The following is a 10,542-nucleotide window of genomic DNA, read 5'->3' as shown; positions in this document are numbered from 1 at the left end:
CACAATTCAAATGCAAATCAATGAGCCTAATGTAGAAAAGAGAGTAGACAAAACTATGGAAGAAATTGATAATAAATTTTCTATATTAGTGGAGATTGCAGTAGTTAAGGTACAAACCACTCATAATAAAAATTTATTTAGTACTATATGCAACAACATTACCAGTGATCTATCAATTTTTGATACTTGTATCAAGGAATTGAGGAGATTCTTGCAAGAAGGAAAGGAATTATATGTAAAATGTGTTCTATCATTTTAGTACACCAAAGTCATTTAGAAAGAGATTTAGAATAAGGAGGAAAAATTAAAAAGCATTATGGATGAACTAAAAAATCCAAATGCATAGTTCACAGACTTGGAATCAAGGATAAAAAATTCTCAAGGTGGGCTAAGGTTGCTAGAGTTGTAGAAGGGGAGAATGATGAATAAATTTTCATTGTTAAGGTAACATCTTTCTTTGAAAATTGATCATGTACAGAGGCATCTTAAAGAATTCATGGATGCAAAAGAATCTTATGGGAGACTAATATATTCTAATTTCAATATAGTTGAGTTAGCATCATATGTTTTATGTGCATTGATCAGTATATCTGAGGTAGTGAAGGACACATGGGATAAAGAGTTCACTAGCCTGAACCAAAAAATTGGGGAGTGTATGACACTCATAAACATGTAGCAAGCTTGAAGAAAGAAAGGTTTTAAAAATTTTACATATATATAGATTTTGACTTGCCTTTTCCATTGATGTCAATGTTAGCATGAATGATGATGATACTACATTGGGGGAGTATCTTAAGCATTGGAGAGTATTGATATGTTTCATTCATGAATGTGTTTGTCATTTATTTCAATATAGCATTGTTTCTATAAAGACAAATTGAGTAGTAGATAGAGATCTTAATGATATCGACAATGGCTTGATTGTATGGAGATGCCTAATTATAGACATGTTTAGCACAGTGTCCTAATGATGTGGTTAAGTGCGTAGAATCTAAGTAAAAAACTTACAAAAGATATACCCGATTTATAGAGATTGGCTTAGAGATAGAGTATTGAGAAAGGAGTTTGTGATGTTTGTTAGCTATCTTACATATGAGATGTAATGAGAAGATGTGTAGTTGTGAAGTGACAAAGGAGAGTCAGTTGATGATATTAGAGAGTGTGCAAGTCATAGTATTGCACGTATAAATTTTTGTATAGACTATGAGCCAACATTGCTATTGTAATTGTAATTAATTATCTTATTATAATTAATTAGAAAAGCCTCAAAGCTGATTCAAGGAATTATTATGAAGGTATGGTATAAAGGAAAGATGGTTTTCTTGTTTGTAATGTGTTGTGATTGTTGTATGGCATGCAAAGTGCAAAAAGGAGCAGGGTGTTTACTGAATACATGCAAGTGATCCAAGGGATTATTGGATGTGAGATTTGTGATCTAGTTACAAGATCAGAAGGAGAAAAGTCTAGTTGATAGGATAGAGAAAGAGGAAGAAATAGTATAGTCCAATTTTATTATTCTGCAAGGAATAATATAGAGATCATTTGGACAGTGGATTCATTGAATTTTCCCTTGAAGTTCTTTAGGGAGTGGGTCTAGTTGTCTTTCACAACTCCTAATAGGTTTGGAACAACTCCTAATAGATCTGGAATGTCCTAATAGGGGTTCAAAGTCTCCTAATAGGGACTCATATGTATTGAATGTATTCATAGACTCCTAACAAGGTTCATCCTCTAAAAAGGAATATTTATATTAGTACATCATCTTGTGGGTACCATCCCTGCCATGTTTTTCCCTTTGATCAAGGGTTTGCCTAGTTAACATATCTGGTGTTATTGCGAATGAGTATTTTTTTTAGTTTCAGTTAATATTACTCATATGGTTAAGTTTGTTTAAAGATGATAATTATGATAATCATTGGATAATTGATTCACCCCTCCCCCTAGTTATATTAGTGGACTATATATTCTAACACTCAAAGGGGGAGAGTATTGGATAGGAAAATATCTATGTATAAGGATTCATAAGTAGGATAAATTCTAAATATAAGATGCTATACATTTTTAAAGATGAACCACAGTTTTGAAATTTTCATAAGGCCACAATTTTGAAGATTTTGTAACTTAGCCAATTTTCCCACATGTTGCCATTAATATCAAAGGGGAAGATTGGTAGAAATTTTTCTGAGAGGATGTATGAGGATGATAGATCATTTTCATTTATGGAAATATACACCTACTATAAAGAGGGAAAAAACATGATATGATGTTTTGGATATTTGAACTTCAAAAAATGTCTAAATATTATTCTGGAAAATAGTGAACAGTGGGAGTATTTTTTTTAGTGCACTTTAGAAGTTTCATTTTAGTATATTTTTAGTTGAAAAAAGGTTATACAAGGTGTATAGAGAAAATTTCTAAAAGTATTAAAGATTTTGAAATGTATGAACAAAGTTATGGATATTTTACTAGGTACAGATTATGATAGGAAGAATGGAGAAGATGAAAAAGTAAATGTATTTTGGTTAAAGGATTGTTTTTATTTACCAAAAAAATTACTTAACAATGTTGGGATGACATCCTAGATGTTAACCCTCACTTAGCAAAAAGTTATTTCAATTTTTGGGAAACATACAACATATTGAAGGCTGACAAGTTAAGCAGTTTTGTATAAAAGAAGATAGTTTTGATATAATGAAGTGTGGCATTGTATTATAATTATATAATGTTTGACTATGCACTTTGTATGATTGGTATTGATGTAAACTTGATGATATTAAAGGATAGTACATATACATGATCATTTTTGTGAAGAGAGCTACAAAGGACAAATCTAAAGGTTTTTGTATCTATACCTTTTGTATACAAATTGTACTGTTTTATATGCATGTTTGAGTAGAGGGCTCATCTTTCTATTTTTTTATTGCAAAACCAACTTCTAACAAGGTTGAGGCTTCTAACAAGGCATAGTCATCTAATAAGGATAGATACACTATATGGATGCAATAGACTCCTAACTATTGGAAGTCTATTGGGAAAGTTAGATACTAAGAGAGGGGTGAATCAATATCTATAAAAAATTTAACCTTTGAAACAAATATAAAATTTGATATATTTCACCTTAAAACCCTTATCTCAAAAATATCATAAATCACATAATTTTATATTGTAATGATGTATTAGATCTAATAGCTAATCACATCCATAAACATGAAAGTAAATGATCAACACATAACACAAATATTTGGTTACCCAAAAACTCTCCAAGGTGAAGGTAAAACTAGGTTGGGGATGACAACCCCAAAACTTCACTACTACAACAATAAAATTTTCCTATTAGGGCTACAATTTTGACTGCTTCTAATGATCTATCCTATGAGGAGTCTTCCCTGTTAAGATATTACAAGACCTATTCAGTCTACCTTGATTAAAGGATTTAAAGCAACAACTAAGTAAGTACTTTGTTATAAGGTTTGTTAGGATCACTCTATTAAGAGATTTACCCTAAAACACTTGCTAGAATATATCAATACCTAATCCTTTAGTTTGCACTTAATATGTTGATTTTGAACCTCCTCTTTCCAATGTCTAATCTGATATATCACTATTTTGTGTTTCACTTCTCTACTTGGTCACTCTATCTGATTATCCTTCAAAATTCACTTCAATAATCCAAATGCATATACATACATACACACATTAAAGATAGGGCTTGGTTCTTCCTTTTATAACCAACTAGAAAAGGTTCTAGATCAAGATCAATGATCCATATTTCTCCTTTTTGCTGCTTAAACCTTCCAATTTTTTGATTGGTTAAACACCTTGCATAAGATTAATAATCCATAAAAAAATGATTTATCATCTCTTTAAAATACTCCTCGGTCATTAAAACATGCATTAAGTTGAACAAAAATGGTTTACCTCTATGTTTGTGCAATTCCAAACAAATATATGAAAATTGGCTTGCTTGGCACATGAACACTCTGACACTTAGTCATAAATAATATTCATATTATCTCTTAGCTTCTATATTATTGGCTTATACTATATGAATTAGAATTAACTAACTCTATATAACTTGGTTTATACTAGCTTCTATCTTACTTGGCATGCATAGGAGTACTCGGTAACCATAGACTTTCTCAAAAATAACTAAAATATGAACAATTATAATATACATAGCTCAGCCTGGATAAGATGGCTTGGTCACAATGATGATCAGCCAACTATGCCAAATGAATAAGTGTTTGATTCTAATAGTGGTGCAATGAGGGGTGAACAGGTAGGGCCAAAGGCACACCGAACTATCCAACCACCTCACTAAGTACACACAATAGAAGAAAAACATAAAAAACACCACCAAGGAGAGAAAGAACAAATACTTTTATTGATTCATCAAATGTTAAACATACATGCCCAGTTATAAGGCTTTCTAGGTTATGGCCAAATACAAAATATAACCCTAAGTTCTATACTGTTAGAAATAATAAAATTGAAATGAACCAAAAACAAAGAATTATAATTTAATCCAAGAGAGTTTGTGATGAATATAATTACCATACTTTATAAGAGCTTTCCAAGATCAACACAAAGGAGGAGACAAGGATTTGAAAGAGGAAAGCAAAGAAAACCCCTTGTGAATTATATGAATGAAGCAAATACCTAATAATGAAGAAAGAGAGAGAAGGAGATAATGTAGAGCCATAGGGCTCATTACATGGACTACATTGTGATTGTGTTTTGTAGAGAATAAGAGAGAAGCATCTCTTATAAAGAGATGAGAAGAGGAGTTATTTGTAACTCCCATGTGAATGATTGCCACATTCATAAGTGTGTGCATAACAAGTTTCATAATCCTCTTAAGGAGGAATAAACTATTTTCCTTAATAAAGGAATTACAAAAAAAACTTGTCCTCGCATGTGTACTAGAGGACAAACAACTTAAGGGATACCTTGGTTTATCCCATTTAATAAATACAACCAAGGAAAGATTACCAATTCTAACACCCCCCTTTAATCATTTTACTTGGAGAAATTACATCAAAGGGTATTAAACCCAAATTTTTAGAATGAAATTCTAAATAGCAGCAACATGATGTTTTATAATGTCGTCAATTATGCAAAAGGTCTCTTGTGAGTGTATGTAGATCTTCGTAGAGCCAAGAGAGAAGTGGATAGGTAATCTGAATGTACATGAAATAATATTGTCTTGTATGGATTACCTAAAAAACATAGACACAAGAAACAAGACAACTATCTACAAGGAGTATTTCATTTTATATTCAATTTAGAAATCCTTTTGAATAAGGATAAGAAAATTTTCATAGAGAAATAGAGAGGAAAATACATGTTACCACAAAGCAATGGAGTCAACCTGATATTAAGATAAATCATGCTCAAAATATTATCAATAAGCACAAAAAAAGGTTGATTAGTGTTCTCATGTAAAGTATATTATACTAATGTACTAATGACCACAGACAAGGCCAACTAATGATACTTGCATCAACATTGCATCAATCATGTGGATATAGACAGTCCACTAATGAGTCATCCCACTACAAGTTAATGGGGGCATCCCTCCATAACATGTGTGACTCATGATCTAAGCAATAAAGTATGCAAATCATTATCACGTTAATATATGAAAATAAAGTAAAAAGAGAGACATGCTGATCAAATTAGTATTATTATAATTTTTGTTAGGATACTCAAATGAATGGATTATGAGGGTTTAACAACATATTGCCTTCAAATTGGATCAAATCATCTGAATTTGGAGGGAAAACTCCAATAATAGTATCCTCTTCATTGAGGAACAAAATGGAACAAGATGGAGGGAAACTCCATAAATATCAACCTTTCAAAGTAGAGCATATAGAATCAAATGGAGGAAAACTCCATATAAATATCAATGTTTCAAAGTGGAACCAATAGAACCAAATGAAGGGAAACTCCATATAAATATCAATCCTTTCAAAGTAGAACAAATAGGATCAAATGGAGGGAAACTCCATATAAAGTGAGTGCACACCAATATAGGATGGAGGGATACCCCATGGGCCAAATAAGGAAACTATGTATCAGTTATACTGAGGGGACCTACATAGTTAACCTTGAAAAATTGGCTCCCTATGCTACTCAAAAAAGAATATCATATAAATCATGTAAATCAATGGTATAAAACCATAAAGTGCCAACATGGGCATAGAATGATGCTATAAAAGCATAATAGTGCAACTATGTGCACATCAAAATATCACAGTAAAGTTGAAGGCAAATGTGTAAGATAACTCATAATCCAATCAAAAATAAGGTAAATGCAGAGATCCAAAGAAGATAAATAAGAAATAAACAATATATGGATATCAGGTATAAAACTCCATTGAGGGTAAACAGGAGTACTTAATTCATTTTTTGAAGGTATATATCAATTTTTGAATTATTAAAAGCATTAAAATATTATATATTTATCTAGGTATATATGTGTGCACCCATATATACTTGAATAAATATACCTAAAATAGCTTGGGTAAAGACAAAAATAATAATTTCATACTTAATATTTGGAATATAATCTCTATGAGAAGATTGTCTACATACGAGACATAAGGGATAACAAACCCTTAATAACAAGAAGACTCAACATAGTACAAGGACATAAAGAGGATTAGTTTTAATAACTAATAAGATGTTAATCTAAAATTGCAATAGTTGAATGATCACATGGTATAACATGGAACCAAGAACATTCTATGGACTAATCCTCTAAAAGCCTATATGAATCATGTCTAATATCAAGACAATGTGGTTAATGTTAAAACATAAAACGCACATGTAATTATAATGAAAAAAAGATTATACCAATTCCTAAAAAAAATGAAATCAATAAATTGAAATCACTTTATTAAAATTATCAAAAATATGATCATATCTATACAAGACAATGTTTAAAAATTTTTAAAAGTTCTAATATAAAGGGCAATGAAAAAAAATTTAAATATTTAAAATAAAAAATAAATTGATTGATGCCTTTTTTGAAAAAAAGAATTTGAGAAACACAATTATCACTTTGACTTGCTATATTAAGAATTCAAACCTGCTTTTTTTTTTTAAAGAAAATATAATTGTACCAATGAAATGTATATATAAAATTTTATAAACAAAATAGTATTGGTTTGTTATTTAGTTTCACAATATTAAAGTTAAGAAGTTTCATACTATGGATATGAAAAATGTTGATAAAATTGTATAAGTATGAAAAATATATATAATTTTCACATTTACATATATCCAAAAAGAATATCCAAAAACAATACACTTAAAAAAAGGTAGAGTACTTTAAAAAAATTCTTATACAATAGTCTCCAACTTTAAATACGAAAGAAAAACACTAAAAAACTTAATATCAAATGTGAGAACACAATAAAAAAAGATTTATTAAACTTTATCAAATAGACTACTATAGTTAGCAAACTTTAAAAAACTATTGTAAATCAAATAATAAAAAATTATTAAATGCCAAATAGAAGTTGACAAAAGACAATGATAAACACAAATGATGCCTCTACCAAGGGCTTAGAACTGAAGAAAAAAAACCTGCAAGAACAAACAAGAAGCGTTACTCAACAAAACGAATAATAAATGACAAGCTATATTGGAAGAACTATTAAGGATAAGAAAAGAAATTTAACAAAACTCTGCATAGGAAGACCAAAAGAAAGAAAGATGCTCGCAAGAAGGAGTAGGTCGAGTGCTGTGAAAGGAGGGTCACATTGCAGCAAACCCAACAATAAAATGTGCTTCAGCTGCAGCAAAAAATGCCCCAATTACTAGTTCTAGGCAAAATGACAACAGAAACGTAAAGAAAAAGGCATGGCAATAGCAGACAAAGAGGCGCTACAAAATTTTGCAATTACAAGCCGAATCTCGTGATTTGAAAAAGTGCATAGCTTTTCCCCAAATCCAAAGTGAGAAAAATGTGCAAGCAATAACTAATCATGAAAATATCGAAAGAGACGTATCTTCTACTAAAGGAAAAATGTTCAGAAAGATAAAAGAGATAAATAAGACAAGTTACTGGCTCCTCTCATGGCTCCTCCCAAGGATGACCTTGTTGTCCCAGTACTAGAACCTGACAATGATCCACTTGGTGGTCATAAATAAAACCAAGACTGAATAGCTAACAAATAAAACCAAGACTGATAATGCATACTCAATGAGTAATACTCAAGAGCAATAATGAATGTCTGAAGCAATAATGTAAAAAATGAACCAGCAACAAAAATGCTTAGGGAGATAGAAGGTGCAAGCTCTCTGTAGTAGCAAGGGCAATAGAATATGACAAGGAGGTGGTAAGGAAGGAGGGTGAGGAATGATAGGAAAAGGAAGAGCGCGATAGGTAGAATGGAAGGAGAGTGCATGTGAAGGCACGAGCACACAAGGTGGAGAGTTACAAGGTGAAATGCATGCAAGAAGGGATGTGCTCAGAAAAGCCTATTACTATCATAGTAACTGATGAATGTGTAGGATGATACTGTGCATTTGGAAGAATGCATTATGATCTAAGTGGAGCAGCATTTGGTCACATGGCAACCGTCAGGAAAACCCCTGTGCTTCTCAATTCAGGAGAGCTCCCAATCCTCTACAGATAGACATTGTGTGATTATCCATGGAAGAATGTCACATTTCACATAAATGAACGATCAACACCCTATTGGTTCTCCATACTCATTGAGTATGAAGATGGTGATGGAGATGTAGGTGCAATCCATTTGAAAGAGGCGGATTTAGAATCATGGATGGAAATGAATCATTTGTGGGGAGCAAACTGGAATGCATTGGGAGGGCCATTGAAGGCACCATTCTCTCTGTGGATCACATCTCTGTTATCTAAAAGAACACTCTCTACCAGAAATGTCATACGCCACAATTGGTTTCCCAATGTCACCTACAGATCATGCCTTAACTATTGTTGGCTATGGTTAGCATGTTGCTGGCCTTATCCGGAATGATATGAATAAACAGTTTAGGCTAAGAAAGGAAAAAAATGAATTCCTACGACAAAAGTTTAATATCTCTATTTAAAGCTTCCTGTTGATATTATCTCAAAAATGGAACCATTATATTGATTTTGAATAAGTATTAGATATAAAAAATACAAAAAATAGATTTTAAACCACATAATCATTAAAGTAAATAGTTTGCAAGAAGATAGAATAAGTAACCTGCAAAAAAAATAGATTAGATCAAGGAAAATATAAGAAAATGAAAGAAAACCTACAAATAAACTTGTTAGATCCAATCTAATCCAGAGGGAATTAGTAAAAAAAAACTTATAGATTGAATAAATCCTGCAACACAAAGAAAATTAGAAAATGACACTTCAAGTTTCACTCTCAACAAAAAGTCTCCAATACAATAACCTTCACACAAACTTAAAATAAGGATTAGGTTGCTCTGATACCATGTTAGAAATAATAAAATTGAAATGAACCAAAAATAAAGAATTATAATTTAATCCAAGAGAGTTTGTGATGAACATAATTACCATACTTTATAAGAGCTTCCCAAGATCAACACAAAGGAGGAGACAAGGATTTGAAAGGGGAAAGCAAAGAAAACCCCTTGTTAATTATATGAATGAAGCAAATGCCTAAGAATGAAGAAAGAGAGAGAAGGAGATAATGTAGAGCCATAGGGCTGATTACATGGACTACATTGTGATTGTGTGTTGTAGAGAATAAGAAAGAAGCATCTCTTATAAAAATATGAGAAGAAGATTTATTTGTAACTCCCATGTGAATGATTACCACATTCATAAGTGTGTGCATAACAAGTTTCATAATCCTCTTAAGGACGAATAAACTATTTTTCTTAATAAAGGACTTACAAAAAATACTTGTCCTCACATGTGGACTAGAGGACAAACAACTTAAGGGATACCTTGGTTTATCCCATTTAATAAATACAACCAAGGACAGATTACCAATTCTAACATATACTCATCTTCAAACTCACAACATCTTCTTTGACTTCCTGTCCTCTAAGTTCCCCTCTAAACTAAACTAAATACCTCTACTTATACTTGCCAAAATGGATTATAGAAAATTCTAGAACATTACATCAAGAAAAGTCAATCTCAAAATGGTCAACACTCATCCCTAGACAAGATCCTATCATTAAATTCATAATCTAAGTTAAATATAAGAGTTAGGTCCAACTAAGAACCAAAAACTTAGATAGCTCAGTCAAAGAAGGACTTGAGCATCAGCAACATAGGTTCACTCAACAAACAAAAAAATGCTTAGATAGCATAGGAACAACTTGGTTCACACTAACAAAACTTGGTCACCAAAGGAATAGCTTGGTTCATACTAAAGAGCTTGAAAACCAAAGGAATAGCTTGGTTCATACTAAAGAGCTCGACAAGGGTCGAAAGAACTTGATCAAAATTGTCATAATGAACAAAAAGTGTAGGATAATAAGGTAACCCAAGATGCTTCTACATTAGACAACCAAGGTTGAAGAAATGATTCTCCTGAA

At 31.6% G+C, this 10,542-nt stretch overlaps 1 pseudogene; it reads left to right on the top strand.

Annotated features, from left to right (window-relative positions):
* The first annotated feature begins 8,465 nt into the window (after positions 1-8,465).
* Positions 8,466-9,011, top strand: LOC149546118 (expansin-B16 pseudogene; annotated as a pseudogene).
* The last annotated feature ends 1,531 nt before the right edge of the window (positions 9,012-10,542 follow it).

Source organism: Cupressus sempervirens, chromosome 7 (assembly GCF_028749045.1).
Source record: "Cupressus sempervirens isolate cs-2001-9-10 chromosome 7, ASM2874904v1, whole genome shotgun sequence".
Taxonomy (NCBI): domain Eukaryota; kingdom Viridiplantae; phylum Streptophyta; class Pinopsida; order Cupressales; family Cupressaceae; genus Cupressus; species Cupressus sempervirens.
Note: the sequence above shows the minus strand (reverse complement) of the source record. Positions and strands in the feature narration are given on the sequence as shown.